This window comes from Epinephelus lanceolatus, chromosome 21 (assembly GCF_041903045.1).
Source record: "Epinephelus lanceolatus isolate andai-2023 chromosome 21, ASM4190304v1, whole genome shotgun sequence".
In the NCBI taxonomy this organism is placed as follows: Eukaryota; Metazoa; Chordata; class Actinopteri; order Perciformes; family Serranidae; genus Epinephelus; species Epinephelus lanceolatus.
Window position 1 is genome coordinate 14,677,704 of NC_135754.1, and position 17,415 is coordinate 14,695,118.

Below are 17,415 nucleotides of genomic sequence, written 5' to 3' on the forward strand. Positions count from 1 at the left end.
TACTTTGCAAATCAGAAAAACTACAACTATGTTGCTGATATGTATCAAACTGCAATGGCGCGGTCCCAGGGAATTGTAGTTTTTTAAAAATCTAAGTGTTTTCCCAGATTTGGAAGTTGTAAATATTGAATTGAGAGTACACTGTGGACTTTAAGGGGATGGTAAACACATTTGTGAAATCAGATTTTAAATATCTAATTTCTAAATGGGTGAAAATTAATTTTATCCATATTTTATCCATATCTGACAGCACCCACAGTTGTTGACTACACTCACATGATAGCTGAGGTCAAGAGCTCTCTATAACAGTTGTCCATGTCTGTACCCCCTTTAGTTGCTGAGTTATAAGCCCTCAAACATGCACTGAGGTCAAGGTTCAAAGGTCAATGGCTGAAAGCAGGAGCCATGTAGAATCTTCATACTGACATACAGTACAGGCCAAAAGTTTGGACACACCTTCTCATTCAATGCGTTTTCTTTATTTTCATGACTATTTACATTGTAGATTCTCACTGAAGGCATCAAAACTATGAATGAACACATGTGGAGTTATGTACTTAACAAAAAAAGGTGAAATAACTGAAAACATGTTTTATATTCTAGTTTCTTCAAAATAGCCACCCTTTGCTCTGATTACTGCTTTGCACACTCTTGGCATTCTCTCCATGAGCTTCAAGAGGTAGTCACCTGAAATGGTTTTCCAACAGTCTTGAAGGAGTTCCCAGAGGTGTTTAGCACTTGTTGGCCCCTTTGCCTTCACTCTGCGGTCCAGCTCACCCCAAACCATCTGGATTGGGTTCAGGTCCGGTGACTGTGGAGGCCAGGTCATCTGCCGCAGCACTCCATCACTCTCCTTCTTGGTCAAATAGCCCTTACACAGCCTGGAGGTGTGTTTGGGGTCATTGTCCTGTTGAAAAATAAATGATCGTCCAACTAAACGCAAACCGGATGGGATGGCATGTCGCTGCAGGATGCTGTGGTAGCCATGCTGGTTCAGTGTGCCTTCAATTTTGAATAAATCCTCAACAGTGTCACCAGCAAAACACCCCCACACCATCACACCTCCTCCTCCATGCTTCACAGTGGGAACCAGGCATGTGGAATCCATCCGTTCACCTTTTCTGCGTCTCACAAAGACACGGCGGTTGGAACCAAAGATCTCAAATTTGGACTCATCAGACCAAAGCACAGATTTCCACTGGTCTAATGTCCATTCCTTGTGTTTCTTGGCCCAAACAAATCTCTTCTGCTTGTTGCCTCTCCTTAGCAGTGGTTTCCTAGCAGCTATTTGACCATGAAGGCCTGATTCACGCAGTCTCCTCTTAACAGTTGTTCTAGAGATGGGTCTGCTGCTAGAAATCTGTGTGCCATTCATCTGGTCTCTGATCTGAGCTGCTGTTAACTTGCGATTTCTGAGGCTGGTGACTCGGATGAACTTATCCTCAGAAGCAGAGGTGACTCTTGGTCTTCCTTTTCTGGGTCGGTCCTCATGTGTGCCAGTTTCGTTGTAGCGCTTGATGGTTTTTGCGACTCCACTTGGGGACACATCTAAAGTTTTTGCAATTTTCCGGACTGACTGACCTTCATTTCTTAAAGTAATGATGGCCACTGGTTTTTCTTTAGTTAGCTGATTGGTTCTTGCCATAATATGAATTTTAACAGTTGTCCAATAGGGCTGTCGGCTGTGTATTAACCTGACTTCTGCACAACACAACTGATGGTCCCAACCCCATTGATAAAGCAAGAAATTCCACTAATTAACCCTGATAAGGCACACCTGTGAAGTGGAAACCATTTCAGGTGACTACCTCTTGAAGCTCATGGAGAGAATGCCAAGAGTGTGCAAAGCAGTAATCAGAGCAAAGGGTGGCTATTTTGAAGAAACTAGAATATAAAACATGTTTTCAGTTATTTCACCTTTTTTTGTTAAGTACATAACTCCACATGTGTTCATTCATAGTTTTGATGCCTTCAGTGAGAATCTACAATGTAAATAGTCATGAAAATAAAGAAAACGCATTGAATGAGAAGGTGTGTCCAAACTTTTGGCCTGTACTGTATGTTACTCTCCAGGTTGAGACCTTTCCAACGATGTATTTGGTTTAGCTCTACGACAAAGTTTAGATTTTTTCATTTTTTGGACACAAGCCATGCCAGGTGTAGTTTCAGAGAGCACTTTGAAGGCCCAGTGTATAAAATGAGTTTTGTTTGTTTCTTTGCTTGTTTTTATCTTTTTTACTGTAGATAGTTACTAACATGAGTCATCCTCAGACAATACAATACTACTAAAAAGTAAAGCCAATAATAACAATAATGAAATAAGCAAAAATAATATTAAAATCATATTGAAATGTTAAAATCTATTTACAGAGTGGAACGGTAGCCTAATAGATAACTTAGATAATATTTATTATTGTTTAGACACTTTATTATTGCTTAGATACTATTTAGCCTATTATTGTATTTACTTTTAGTATGTTCTACTTTTGAGTAATTTCCGAGAAGTTATGATAAAAAAAATAAAAAATTACAGACTATAGGAGACAACCTCTTCAGTGTCTCACGTCAATTAATTAACACTATTTGTCGGCTTTTTATAATGCCTTTTTTTTTTTGCTGCTGTCTCCAGTTGAGAGTGGTGATTTGCTAAATACATTCTACAATAATAATTAGATTAACATTTGGTCTATAATATTGTTGGCTATATTACGCATTTTAATTAAAAAAAAACGGAAGAATAAAAGAAATAAACACCGAAATAATGACTTTGTTTTATTGATACTCCTCTCTGACACACACACACACTCACACACACACATTGAACACGCGATTGAATGAATGAATGAATGAATGAATGAACATTGGAAGTGGTTCAGCCGCAGTCCCGCTGGCTGGCTCACATTGAGATTACATTTGTTTTTTATTACTAACATAATGTTTTATATTGACCGTATGAATGGTTTCGTTTTCAAATAAATATTTGGAAACGAAAATATGCTTTGGTGTACTTTTACAGAGTTTTGCAATATGTATATAGCCTACCTGTATCAAAATGTATAATTTTCAGCAGCGGTTTGTGTGACAGCTGCCACGGTCAGACGTATAACCAGCGGGGCAGCCGTTCTGTGGCGGTGGCTTGGGGTCCACTCTCCCCTGGTGGAGTGGAGGGTGGCCGGGTTGCCAGGGGCAGACGGCTCCATGTGATGGTGTTTCCTCTCTGGTTCTTCCGTGCTCAGCCTTATTTTTATCTTCTTATTTATTTATTTATTACTGGCGTTTGGATTCAGTTACGGCAGACGGATGGCAATCTGAAATGGAATGAAGCCCACAGACGGCGGACAGCAGCTACAAAACAGTAGTGGAACGCGCCCCATCCGCCCACAGCACAATGCTCTTAAAGCCCCACGCTATCAAAAGCTGGCAAAATACATTTATTTTATTTTATGGCCTTGACATTAACCTGTCATATTGTTGAGTTATCAAGGACACTTCCACGTTTTTGTGTGTATACAGGAATGTTAAAGATATCATTGAGGAAAACGAGGTTGACGTGACGTGATTGAATCAGGGAATCCGTGTGTCCACCACGGGAGAGGACCCTAATTGACTTTACATTGGCATTGTTTTCGTGGTGGCAGCACGTAATTTCAACCCATTACGTGCTGCCACCACGGAATGCGGTGTTAATAGGTCGTGGTCATTTCACGTATTTCTGTGAGATCAGGTTGTTTTTATGTGTACTATTGCCACTGCAATCATTGTAGTGAGCTGACTTCTGTAAATGTCCATATTTACTTCTAACTCTGTGAATTAGGGGATTATTTCGACCAAACCAGAGCTGGTGAACCTTAGAACAGTCGAGTGAGTAATGTTAATGATGAGTTTTGCTTCTGTTGAGTCTGAGTGTGTTTTATGGAGAGTGAACAAGGTAATTAAGCTAATGTTAGTCTAGTGCTGTGTCTCAAATCACATGCTTCCGTTAGTACACTTCCATGTCATATACTATGTGCACTACTTGGCGTAGTGCACGAATTTCAACAGGATAGTGTTGTCTCAAACTAAACACGGCCGTTGTGCACTTACCGGAAATGATGGCCGCATATTAGCTAGTTAGCAAACTAGCATTTGCGTTATTGTTCACAGTACCAAATCATTACAGACTGCTAAATTAACCCAATAAACATACTGCTGGCTTATATCCGACAACAGTGGTGCTTAGTGCAAAAAACACATGCGCAGTGACGTTCATGGTCGCACAGTTCTTGGCCGCCATTTTCAGTTTGAAAAGTGGTCCCTCCCCTTCCGCTACGTAGCCAAGATGGTGACCGTTGAGGGCAAGAAGTGATAGTTCCACACTCAACTTCTTGACTGTTTTGGTGTACAGCTTTATTTTTCTGTATCATAACAAAACTGGTTTAAGAATAGGCCAAATCTGAGTTCTCAAACTATTAAGCGTGATGCTTTATGGCTCCACTCTGTTGTCACCCTAAAGCCCAGTTCAAACCAAAGCTTCACGACAAGAAAAAACTGCTTTGGAATGTTGCAGAGAAAAGTTGCAGCGGTGTGAACTGGCTGGTCTGAGCTTGACTCAAGTTGGCAGATGGTGTCACCTGCAAGTCAGCTGGTTAAATTGCCAGCAGCTGGTTTTAGAAAATCAAGTTTCAACAGCCAATTGGCTTGTAGTAAAGTCAAGTCAAAATCACTGCAGACGGCATGTTTGCTTATTGTGGCAGGTGTTCCATCCCCACCGAGCCCTCTGTTTCCACCCTAACAGTGTGCTGGTGTCAGACAGTGGGTCGCTATTTATTTATATTATTGTGGCGTATTGATTATGAATACAGGCCATCTGATGCATGTTTTGTTAGTTTTTTGCCTTTTCATCACTTCACCAAATGCAACTGTAGCCAGTATCTCACTATTGTCATTCGTATTTTAAGAAGCTACAAATTATATTCAGTCACAAAATGAGCCTGAAAAGCTGGAAATCTGAACAGAAGTACAGATTGCATAGAGATGATACACCATCTCATCTAGTTGCATTGGTGTGAACTGGCAGGTTTTTAGAACGTTGCAGAATGGTGCTTTGCAAGTAGTTGCCTGTTTCAACTTGTCTCATCAAGTGAAAACCTACAGTCGCCATTTTCTTTGGACTACTCAAATTACAATGTCAAACAGTTCAATGTCCTTTCTGTTCTGTGTCTGTGGTTTGAACACCTTAATAACGTTGGTCATCCCTTACTTTTCATCTATCACCACTAGTTTAATTTGTACAATACTTTTGTTCATTTATGACCAATCGTATGTGTACTGCTCATTAGACAATGTTAGCATTCATGCTAGATAGTTACAAAATTTGACATGTTTTTAGTTCAAAGCAAGCACAGCCTCACAGAGCTGCCAGCATGGTTTAAGTCTTTTTCAACAAGTATTCTCCTTCTAAGCCGCTGAGGAAAAACTCAAAATAAGAAGAAAAAATGAAACTGAAGAATAGGACACAAGGGAAAGCTAATGTGGGAGGCAAAGCTGAAGTAACCTAACATAAATGACAGGCTAAAGTATTGTGAGTAGCTACATCAAAAAGGTAAATTACAGCTGGAATGCACCAAACCTCAGACTGATGGAATAACAACAGGAGATGATCCAAGGGTTGTTTTTCAGCTTTAATTAGAGTTCACCTCACTTATCTGACACTGCAATCACATTCTCATCTCTGTGTATTCTGCTTTATGCTTATCTGGCATAGCCACTCCTGTACAGTTAGACGGGCAGAGCGTAACACAACCACTGCCAAGGCTGTGGGTTTGATTACTAGCGGGACCACCTATGCTAAAAATGCACGCACTCACAGCACAGTGAAGGCAGCTTGGGTAAAAAACATCCACCATATGGACTACGCTGTGTAAAAAGAATAAACTGCTGAGCATTTGCCTGCCAAGACAACACAAGAGGAAATTTACTCAGCCATAACAACCTCAATGCAAGGTCAGGCTTCTCCACCACACTGAGGGCTGAAATTCATTTGAATACCTTTGGCAGTGTGCAGAAGTGCAGTTGGATGGATGTGGAGTGGTGCTCCAGAATATTCAAATTGTTGATGCTGAGAGTTCAATGACATCTCCCAATGTTATGATGACCTCCCGTAATTGCACACTACAAGAAGTGATGTTATGAAAGAAAATATGCTTCAAACTTAACTTGTCTGTGGTGAGACCAATAAAAGTGGAGTACAGTGTGTGTGTCTTTGTGTGTGTGAACGCTGTATGTAAAGGTGGTGTGTAAGACATTAATGCATGCAATAACATGAGGTGAAAAAAGACATGAGTCCAAGAGGAGCATGGCAGCGTGATGATTGGCACACATGTTTTTCTGGGATAGTGTGTGTGCATGTGTGTATACTTCCTTTGTAATGATAGCTCTCAGTCTCTCACCAGGCGGCCAGGCTACTCCTCTAAACCTCATGGTCTTTGCCAACCCCCAGAGCCCAGAGAATATGGCCTGCAGCTGGGCCACAGAGAGAGCCTGAGCCCCCTGTTACTTACTGAAACAACCAACAGTCATAATTAATCCAAGAAAGCAAACACATGCAGTTTCTTTTCATGTAAATCAAGCTTCCACTGGTTCAGATAGTGCACCACAATAACAGATAGTATCACATTGTTTACATCAGACTGTACGAGGAGGAGTGAATGTGATTGAGCAGGATGATGGCTCCCTCTAGAGGTCAATTTGGGGAGCAAATCCTCTACTTGCCTAAAACTTCAAGACTTCATAAATAAACAGTATTATAAGTACAAGTCCTGCATTGAAAATTCTTTTTAAATAAGAGTATGTCTTACCCGCAGTGGTGGGACGAAGTCATTGTTTTGCAAGTCTCAAGTTTTTGCACTCAAGTACCAAGTTCTTAACTTTGAGTTTCCGGTCTCAAACTATGGACATATATTTGTGTCTTTATTACATGTGAGAAAATAAATGATATGAGAGGGGGAAAAAATGTTTGAGAGGAAAAAAAATATTTGAGAGAAAAAGTTTTCACACTGATAGCAAAAAGTAATAATATTTGAGACTAAAAAAAGTTTTGAGGGAAAGTATTTTGTCATAGAAAATAAAATAAAAAAAAATAATTTGAGATTTAAAAAATGATTTCCAAGAAAAAAACTTTTTTTTACTTTCAAATATTATTTTTTTGCTATCAGTGTGAAAACATTTTCTCTCTCTCTCAAAAAAAAAATTGTTTCTCTCAAAACATTTTTCTTCTCTCTCTCAAAACCTAAGTCTTTGCTCTCATGTCAGGATTTTGCTCTCACTGTGAAAATAATGTCATGGGCGGGGCCACGTTCCTATTGGCCAGTCTCAATTGACAGCTAGGTGAGGATCGTCTTGGGAGTTGAATTCAACTGAATCATTCATCCACCATGGTGGATTCACAGGCATAGATGTGCTGCGTTATTTGGGAGCGGAGACTCCAATATTTGGATAAGATGGTGACACACACAATTGATGGGTAGCTAGCTGAGCAAGTTGGTTATCAAAATCGTTCCTATAATTAATCCCTTTTCTCACCTAACGTTATTTTACTGAGGTTGTGTTATTAAAGGGCCAGTGTGTAATATTTGGCATAGTTTATTGTCAATCTGAATCTGAATCTGAATATTCTACCCATTAATATGTTTATACAAGTGTATGATTGCTATAAAATAAAATTCGTTTGGTTTTCGTAGCCTTATAATTTTGCTTTTACATATATATATATACAGTACAGGCCAAAAGTTTGGACACACGTTCTCATTCAATGTGTTTTCTTTATTTTCATGACTATTTACATTGTAGATTCTCACTGAAGGCATCAAAACTATGAATGAACACATGTGGAGTTATGTACTTAACAAAAAAAGGTGAAATAACTGAAAACATGTTTTATATTCTAGTTTCTTCAAAATAGCCACCCTTTGCTCTGATTACTGCTTTGCACACTCTTGGCATTCTCTCCATGAGCTTCAAGAGGTAGTCACCTGAAATGGTTTTCCAACAGTCTTGAAGGAGTTCCCAGAGGTGTTTAGCACTTGTTGGCCCCTTTGCCTTCACTCTGCGGTCCAGCTCACCCCAAACCATCTCGACTGGGTTCAGGTCCGGTGACTGTGGAGGCCAGGTCATCTGCCGCAGCACTCCATCACTCTCCTTCTTGGTCAAATAGCCCTTACACAGCCTGGAGGTGTGTTTGGGGTCATTGTCCTGTTGAAAAATAAATGATCGTCCAACTAAACGCAAACCGGATGGGATGGCATGTCGCTGCAGGATGCTGTGGTAGCCATGCTGGTTCAGTGTGCTGGTTTGAATAAATCCCCAACAGTGTCACCAGCAAAACACCCCCACACCATCACACCTCCTCCTCCATGCTTCACAGTGGGAACCAGGCATGTGGAATCCATCCGTTCACCTTTTCTGCGTCTCACAAAGACACGGCGGTTGGAACCAAAGATCTCAAATTTGGACTCATCAGACCAAAGCACAGATTTCCACTGGTCTAATGTCCATTCCTTGTGTTTCTTGGCCCAAACAAATCTCTTCTGCTTGTTGCCTCTCCTTAGCAGTGGTTTCCTAGCAGCTATTTGACCATGAAGGCCTGATTCGCGCAGTCTCCTCTTAACAGTTGTTCTAGAGATGGGTGTGCTGCTAGAACTCTGTGTGGCATTCATCTGGTCTCTGATCTGAGCTGCTGTTAACTTGCCATTTCTGAGGCTGGTGACTCGGATGAAGCAGAGGTGACTCTTGGTCTTCCTTTCCTGGGTCGGTCCTCATGTGTGCCAGTTTCGTTGTAGCGCTTGATGGTTTTTGCGACTCCACTTGGGGACACATTTAAAGTTTTTGCAATTTTCCGGACTGACTGACCTTCATTTCTTAAAGTAATGATGGCCACTGGTTTTTCTTTAGTTAGCTGATTGGTTCTTGCCATAATATGAATTTTAACAGTTGTCCAATAGGGCTGTCGGCTGTGTATTAACCTGACTTCTGCACAACACAACTGATGGTCCCAACCCCATTGATAAAGCAAGAAATTCCACTAATTAACCCTGATAAGGCACACCTGTGAAGTGGAAACCATTTCAGGTGACTACCTCTTGAAGCTCATGGAGAGAATGCCAAGAGTGTGCAAAGCAGTAATCAGAGCAAAGGGTGGCTATTTTGAAGAAACTAGAATATAAAACATGTTTTCAGTTATTTCACCTTTTTTTGTTAAGTACATAACTCCACATGTGTTCATTCATAGTTTTGATGCCTTCAGTGAGAATCTACAATGTAAATAGTCATGAAAATAAAGAAAACACATTGAATGAGAAGGTGTGTCCAAACTTTTGGCCTGTACTGTATATCAAGGGCCTTGCTTTAGAGAGGTCGCCATCTTGCACCGCCATGTATGTAAGGCAGCCTGAGCGGACAATCCAGCCAGCCAGAGAACGCGTTTCGCGTGTATAAATAAACCAACGAAGACAGCGGAAGGAAGGAAGAAGGAGGAGGAAACAGCAGAGAGTGTTAGTAGTTTGTCGATAGAGAGTAGTGAAAAGTTTTTTTAGTTATAAAGTTTGCGAATGGACCACACTTACCATGCAACAGGAGAGAATGAACCCGAACCGTCATCTGCGAGGAAAAGAAGACGCAACTTCACTCCTTGTGATGCACTCTCTGCGGCGCTTTTCCTCCTGGTGATATATCTCCCAACGATGGCAGCAGTAGCACCGAATCCCATTCTGTGCATTCAGCCTCTCTTCTCACCCGCTCAGCATCAATCACATGGAGTTCCTCATCTGTGTGCTCCGGCTCAAAGAGGTATGGCTCTGGATCTGTGTCCACTACAAGAAACTCTTCAAAATCACGTTCAAAGTTGTCCATTGCAGCTACTATATTCCGGAGATATTGCTAGGCTAAATAAACAGCTGAGCTCTGTTACCGGCTACGCTGTCAGTCAGTGTGCGGGCTGGAGATTGGCGGAGCAGAGTGGGGAGGGGGGTCCCCACTCAGCATGGTAAACAAGTATGTGTGTAAAGTTATGACGTGTGTGTGTTACGCTAGAAGAGTCAGAGTTTGGGACGGAGTGGAGTGTTACCTGAGTTTCTGGAGTGCTCAAATAAACGGGCCTTTTTCCCGAACGCTCCTCTGGTCTCCTGCTCGTGAGGGATTCATTACAATATCGTAACATGGTTTAGATTTCTAAATAAACATTCACCTTGTCGCTAGATAGACCTACTCCTGAAAAAGTCGTGCGCAAGGCTTTTTGTCCCTACGAGGCCACCGTCATTTACCCGACGGGAGGGGTGAGCGAGTGAGCCCTGCAAACTAGAATTTGACCACTGATGTCACTGTTTTCAACCCATTTTACACACTGGCCCTTTAACTGCACTAGCCAGCTAGTGTTCACTTTACATCTAGCTAGGTTATCCCATTAACGTTACTTTACTACGGTGCTTTTCTTTTCCAACATTCCATGTGTGGCAGGGTGAGCGCTGCTACACCTCCGCCCTTAATTGGCATCAGCTGGGTCTAATTTCCAGTTGTCGGAGCCTAATTGCGCAGTGGTGGCACCTGCGTTATTTGGTCTTCCCCTCACGGGCGCGCTCACTTCTACCTGGCGAGGGTTGTGTGTGACGTGCTCCGGTTTCTGTACCCAAACTTGGAACTCATAAGGTAGGCATAGGTGCTGCAATGTTTGTGTACTGTTAAAGCGTATTATGGTGTCACAGCTGCCGTGACTCTTCACTTTACAGCGGTGTTGGCCGTTCCTGTTGTGTGCAGCTTCGGAGAGGACTTTGAAAAGCGCGGTGTCTGCTCTTCCTCACTGCGAGACGGTGACTGGGTTTGAGCTGTGCGCTGTGCTTAAGCTCCCTTCGCTCCGGTAAGCTCGCTTTGTTTTTTTATTTCTACTTCTGCCAGTTCTATTAACTTTATGTTAACAGGTTGTCCTGCTCTCTGTCCTGCTGTAGCTGAGGCCACAGCTTGTGGCTTCTTCTCCTCCTCTGCGCACTGTGTGGGGCTGCACGGTGATGTGGGCCGTCAGCTGGGCATCCTGAAGGACGGCTATCCATGGCCTGCAGCCCCGGTGCGGCCGCTCCGTTTTCCACTACGGATTAAAGCACACTGTAACGCGGCTGTGCATTCATGCAGCTTTGGACCTCTGTGTTATATTTGGAAGTCCATCTCCTGTCCCCATATTTACCAGTGTACCAATCTGTGTGACCTTCTGTTGAGAGTAGTCTACAGGTTTGAGTGTATTCCCTGGGGTGCAGTTCCACAGGTGGTGTTGTGGGTTCATTTCCCTCTCCTCTCCATTTGGTCACACATGCATAACATATATACATATCCGCTCCCAAATAACGCAGCACATCTATGCCGGTGAATCCACCATGGTGGATGAATGATTCAGTTGAATTCGACTCCCAAGATGATTCTCACCCAGCTGTCAATTCGATTGAGACTGGCCAATAGGAACGTGGCCCCGCCCATGACATTATTTTCACAGTGAGAGCAAAATCCTGACACGAGAGCAAAGACTTAGGTTTTGAGAGAGAGAAGAAAAATGTTTTGAGAGAAACATTTTTTTTTGTTTGTTTGTTTTTTGAGAGAAAATGTTTTCACACTGATGGCAAAAAAAATAATATTTGAGAGTAAAAAAACAAGGTTTGAGAGTTTTTTTTTTTCTTGGAAATCATTTTTTAAATCTCAATTTTTTTTTTTTTTAGATTCTATGACAAAATACTTTCTCTCAAAACTTTTTTTAGTCTCAAATATTATTTTTTGCTATCAGTGTGAAAACTTTTTCTCTCAAACATTTTTTTCCCTCTCATTTATTTTCTCGCATGTAATAAAGACACAAATATATCTCCATAAACACCCCGCATCCCGGGGTAGGACACAGACCAGGTTGGAGGCACACAAGCAAACTTTTTATGCTGTTGGCTGGACATAACCTGCACATCCCAAGGAATGTCTTACAACACCTCCAGAGACCACATGGCCAGACAGGCCGGACCACACTGGAGGCCGGAGCATCACAGCAGCAGCAGCTGGACTCAGGTGGGACGCTCACACACGGGTGGTACAATGGTGGGGGTTGACAGACACCAGTATGGGCGAGGCCAAGGAGAGTGGAGTAGGCCCACAGCTGAACACCATAGGCCTCCTCATAATCCTCCTAGACGAGGCAGAAGCAGGGACAGAATTATACACAGGCCTACCAGAACTGATAAAACACACATACACTACAAGAACACTACACAGCCACCATCACCACACTCACCAACATGCAGGGTAACCAACTCGCTCTTAGCGAAGTGGCTAACTGGGCCCAAAAACAATAATGAGCCAGATTGGACCCTGAAACCATAAACAGAACCCGCTCACTTCTCTTCCACACTTTCAGTCAATCATCATCTTCCACTTCATCACCACAATGTTCTCGCTCTTCCTCTCCCTCCTCTGAACATTCCATGTACTCACCTTCACGTTCCTTTTCACAGCCAGTGGACCCTGAAGTACTCAGCAACAGACTTCAGGGCCACACAGGGGGAGAGAAATTGAACCTGGGGGACCATGCACAGTTTCCTGCCCTGCCCAACAGGGGGCATCCCCAACTGGCCCCTGAGTGCAACAGACCTACAACAGAACAAAGTGGGATGCTCACAGGGACAAGGCAGGAAATGGAAGCTCTCCCACCCCGGGACAGAGATCGGAGAAGCAGAGTACGGAGACTCTCTTCCTCTGTCCCCCCTCCCCTGGCTCCTCTCTATGGGCATAAATAAAAGAGACCAGGACCCACATAACACATCCATTAAACAATTAAGAGCAGTCTATAGGAAAGCCACATTCACCTTTCCTAATGCTGAAATCAAATTTCCCATCATCAATTTTTCAACACACCTTCCTCCCAGAACAACGTCAGAATTTAACAACCATTAATGATTACATCCTTTCACACTTACCTCATCAACCACTTCCACAGCATCTTTTCAGGACCACCCAGGACAATATCCACTGGACCCCGGAAACTGCTGGCGAGGTCTTAAATTTATAATCCCTGTACAGCATCAGGAAGGGTGAATCTGAGACCCCTTTGGTTCAGCATTTCCAAATACATCCGATTCCACATCTAATCATCTTTGGTGTGGAAAGCAACCCCAACTGGACTCCTGGTCAAAGGAGGAGAGCGGAGGGAACCTGGATCAGGTAACTCAATAGCAGACAACCTTATGGTCTTAACGAACGCCTCCTCACACATAACTAACAGTTCTTTCTCTTTCACAGCCAAGTTCCTGATACAATATACAGTACATTCAATACACAATTGTCAACAAAGATTAAATACATGAAAAGCTCATCTCCATCTCCTTTTTTCTCGGTTGTATACAAAGTTCAATACATACTGGATCATATTGCTGGTCTGATTCATCATGGCATCCTGTATATACATCCTGAGCTGCACCTCTGTTCATTTGGTTTATAATTGAAAGACAGCACTCCAAAATACCAAATAACAACTTAAATCAATTCGATTAAATACAAATTTCTTTCTTTTTTTGGTGTGTGTGTGTTTTTTTAATGTATTTTGACTTCGGTTTGCATCTTTTTGTCTAACTTTTTTTTAATAAGTGGTATAGGGCCCCATTTTATTTGTCTGTTTGAAGTTCTGGCTGCACTAGTTACCTGTCAGGGGCTGGTGACATCAGATGGTGAGGTGAATAATCTAATAACCTACTTTTATGATAACATAACATTCTTTGGTACATATAAATGCAATTTTGGGGTGATTGGCTTATTTACATTAATCATGGCAAACACATATATACATGCCTTTTGGATTTTTCATTCCTTATTCCATGTCCGCCTATAATTCATGTGTGTTTAGGTGTATACATTTTTTAAAAGGAGCAAGGTGCTGATGAAATCTTTGCTGCATTGTGTGCAGCAACTGTCTGTGAACATTCAGTCCAAATTTAGTGACATTCTGATAATTATTTCCAGAGATTCATGTGATAAGGCAGACACCGTCCCTTTTGGAGAAGTCTCAGTTTTGACTATTTTCAATTTTGGGGAGGACCCAAAGACCATCCAATTTTTTTTTATTAAGCTACTAGATAGGCAGGTCTATCATACCAAAATGTAAACTAGAGACATAGAGGAAGTCAAAAATACCAAAATTGTTTGGTCCCTTTAAACGATACCAATTTGTGAAAATTAGCCCCTTGGCCCCTGGACTATTTTTTAAACAAGATTATTACATGACTTTTTTTGCCTTTATTAGATGGGACAGGATGAGTGTGAAAGGGGAAGAGAGTGGTGACCACATGCAGCAAAGGGCCACAGGTTGAACTTGAACCTACGGCCACTGCAGCAAGGACACAGCCTTTGTACATGGGGCACCTGCTCTACCAGGTGATGCTGGGTGGCCCATTCACCAGCTAACTTTAATGTTAAAATACACAAGTATCATAACAACAACAGTACTCATTATGCCACATGATCTCTTTCATAGCAATTTATACTGCAGTATATTAAAGGATTATTATCATCATCACCACAAACTGGATGGCTGCATCGGCAAAATGAAAAAAGTATTTTTCAGTTTTTAAAAAAATGCAAAATATAATTTAAAAAAATATTTTTTTTTTCTTCATTAGGAGATGTGTTTTACTTTTTATATATAATGAAGCTGAAGGACTAAATTCTAAACCCAAATGACTTGATTTGAGGGACTATCACTAAACTGACATCTCATAAGCAGATCGCTTTATTTTTCTTTTCTTTTTTTTTTTTATAGTTAAATAACCTCAATAATAAGAATAATTAGCAGAATATTTATAAGTAAGTTACATAAAATGTAAATAAATGTATTAAGATAGGTCCCACCACTGCATTTTGGGTGAATGTAAACTCACAGAGTGCCAAATGTGTGATAATCAAAAGCAGTGCACACTTTACAGAGACATCTTCCCACTGTCTAATTAAAGTGATCCCTGAAAATGACAAAAAATAAAAAGTAAAATCACAATACAGAACACATAAGTTCAGACTACCAAATAAAAAACACAATTTCTCCAGTGGTGCTGGTTTTCAAAGTGGTGTCTGTGGTAAAGAAGGAGCGGCGCCCTCTGCTGGTGAGTGTTGATAATGAAAAGCTTACAGCACCGGGTATTCCCAGGCGGTCTCCCATCCAAGTACTGACCCGGCCCGACCCTGCTTAGCTTCCGAGATCGGACGAGATCGGGCGTATTCAGGGTGGTATGGCCGTAAGCGAGAAAAACTGATGCACACAAACTATTTAAAGATGGTAAAGCAACACTTATGGTTCGAAAAGCTGTTAAATATGGCTAACAATAATCTAATTTAATAAAGTCAACAAATCTCATGAAAACACCAAAACCACCCATGAATTAAAACACACGAACACACACACTGTAGTTCATTTGAAGTAAATGTAATCTTACTAGAGGGCGTGTTTTTCACTGAATGTGTTCTGTATTGTGATTTTACTTTTTATATTTTCGTCATTTTCAGTAATCACTTTAATTAGACAGTGGGAAGATGTCTTTGACATAAATATGTTAGTTAAGCACATATTTCACACATCTAGAATAAAATGCAGTGGTGGGACCTATCTTAATACATTTATTTATAAACACGCCCTCTAGTAAGATTACATTTACTTCAAATGAACTACAGTGTGTGTGTTCGTGTGTTTTAATTCATGGGTGGTTTTGGTGTTTTCATGAGATTTGTTGACTTAATTAAATTAGATTATTGTTAGCCATATTTAACAGCTTTTCAAACCATAAGTGTTGCTTTACCATCTTTAAATAGTTTGTGTGCATCAGTTTTTCTCGCTTACGGCCATACCACCCTGAATACGCCCGATCTCGTCCGATCTCGGAAGCTAAGCAGGGTCGGGCCGGGTCAGTACTTGGATGGGAGACCGCCTGGGAATACCCGGTGCTGTAAGCTTTTCATTATCAACACTCACCAGCAGAGGCCGCTGCTCCTTCTTTACCACAGACACCACTTTGAAAACCAGCACCACTGGAGAAATTCTACATGTCTTTTACTTGGCCGTCTGAACTTTATGTGTTCTGTATTGTGATTTTACTTTTTATTTTTTGTCATTTTCAGGGATCACTTTAATTAGACAGTGGGAAGATGTCTCTGTAAAGTGTGCACTGCTTTTGATTATCACACATTTGGCACTCTGTGAGTTTACATTCACCCAAAATGCAGTGGTGGGACCTATCTTAATACATTTATTTACATTTTATGTAACTTACTTATAAATATTCTGCTAATTATTCTTATTATTGAGGTTATTTAACTATAAAAAAAAGAAAAGAAAAATAAAGCGATCTGCTTATGAGATGTCAGTTTAGTGATAGTCCCTCAAATCAAGCCATTTGGGTTTAGAATTTAGTCCTTCAGCTTTATTATATATAAAAAGTAAAACACATCTCCTAATGAAGAAAAAAATATATTTTTTAAATTATATTTTGCATTTTTTTAAAAACTGAAAAATACTTTTTTCATTTTGCCGATGCAGCCATCCAGTTTGTGGTGATGATGATAATAATCCTTTAATATACTGCAGTATAAATTGCTATGAAAGAGATCATGTGGCATAATGAGTACTGTTGTTGTTATGATACTTATGTTGTTCCACACACTCCCAGTCATATTTAGCCATGCACATACTGGAGTTTTGTTTTTAAGGCCTCTGCCACTTTGTTGCTCTAACTACAGAGGAATGGAGAGGAATGGAATTTCATTTGTGCTTTGTGCACCAATGATTGTAACACCCCCCCTCTTATTTTACGTGAAAGAACCCCAATAATAAGAATAATCAGCAGAATATTTATAGCAAGTTACATGAAACTTAAATAAAGGTATTAAGATAGGTCCCACCACTGCAGTTTATTCTGTATGTGTGAAATATGTGCTTAACTAACATATTTATGTCAAAGACATCTTCCCACTGTCTAATTAAAGTGATTACTGAAAATGACGAAAATATAAAAAGTAAAATCACAATACAGAACACATAAAGTTCAGACGGCCAAGTAAAAGACATGTAGAATTTCTCCAGTGGTGCTGCTTTTCAAGGTCGTGTCTGTAGTAAAGGAGGAAGAGCGGCCTCTGCTGGTGAGTGTTGATAATGAAAAGCTTACAGCACCGGGTATTCCCAGGCGGTCTCCCATCCAAGTACTGACCCGGCCCGACCCTGCTTAGCTTCCGAGATCGGACGAGATCGGGCGTATTCAGGGTGGTATGGCCGTAAGCGAGAAAAACAGATGCACACAAACTATTTAAAGATGGTAAAGCAACACTTATGGTTCGAAAAGCTGTTAAATATGGCTAACAATAATCTAATTTAATTAAGTCAACAAATCT

The 17,415-nt window shown here is 41.0% G+C and overlaps 1 long non-coding RNA gene and 3 other non-coding genes across 5 annotated transcripts; 2 read left to right on the forward strand and 2 right to left on the reverse strand.

Annotated features, from left to right (window-relative positions):
• Positions 1 to 9,962: 9,962 nt before the first annotated feature.
• On the forward strand, positions 9,963 to 13,680 carry LOC117247620 (uncharacterized). 2 transcript variants are annotated; one of them, XR_004500839.2, is made up of 5 exons: positions 9,963 to 10,677; positions 10,758 to 10,885; positions 11,858 to 12,063; positions 12,507 to 13,212; positions 13,291 to 13,680. It is a non-coding gene; the product is annotated as an uncharacterized LOC117247620 (long non-coding RNA). The 2 variants fall into 2 exon arrangements; XR_004500838.2 differs by having other exon boundaries at positions 9,963 to 10,885.
• Positions 13,681 to 15,159: 1,479 nt separating this feature from the next.
• On the reverse strand, positions 15,160 to 15,278 carry LOC117247736 (5S ribosomal RNA). The gene has a single exon (XR_004500845.1). It is a non-coding gene; the product is annotated as a 5S ribosomal RNA (ribosomal RNA).
• Positions 15,279 to 15,865: 587 nt separating this feature from the next.
• LOC117247743 (5S ribosomal RNA) lies at positions 15,866 to 15,984 on the forward strand. Its single transcript, XR_004500851.1, has one exon. It is a non-coding gene; the product is annotated as a 5S ribosomal RNA (ribosomal RNA).
• A 1,201-nt stretch (positions 15,985 to 17,185) lies between these two features.
• Positions 17,186 to 17,304, reverse strand: LOC117247744 (5S ribosomal RNA). Its single transcript, XR_004500852.1, has one exon. It is a non-coding gene; the product is annotated as a 5S ribosomal RNA (ribosomal RNA).
• Between the last annotated feature and the right edge of the window lie 111 nt (positions 17,305 to 17,415).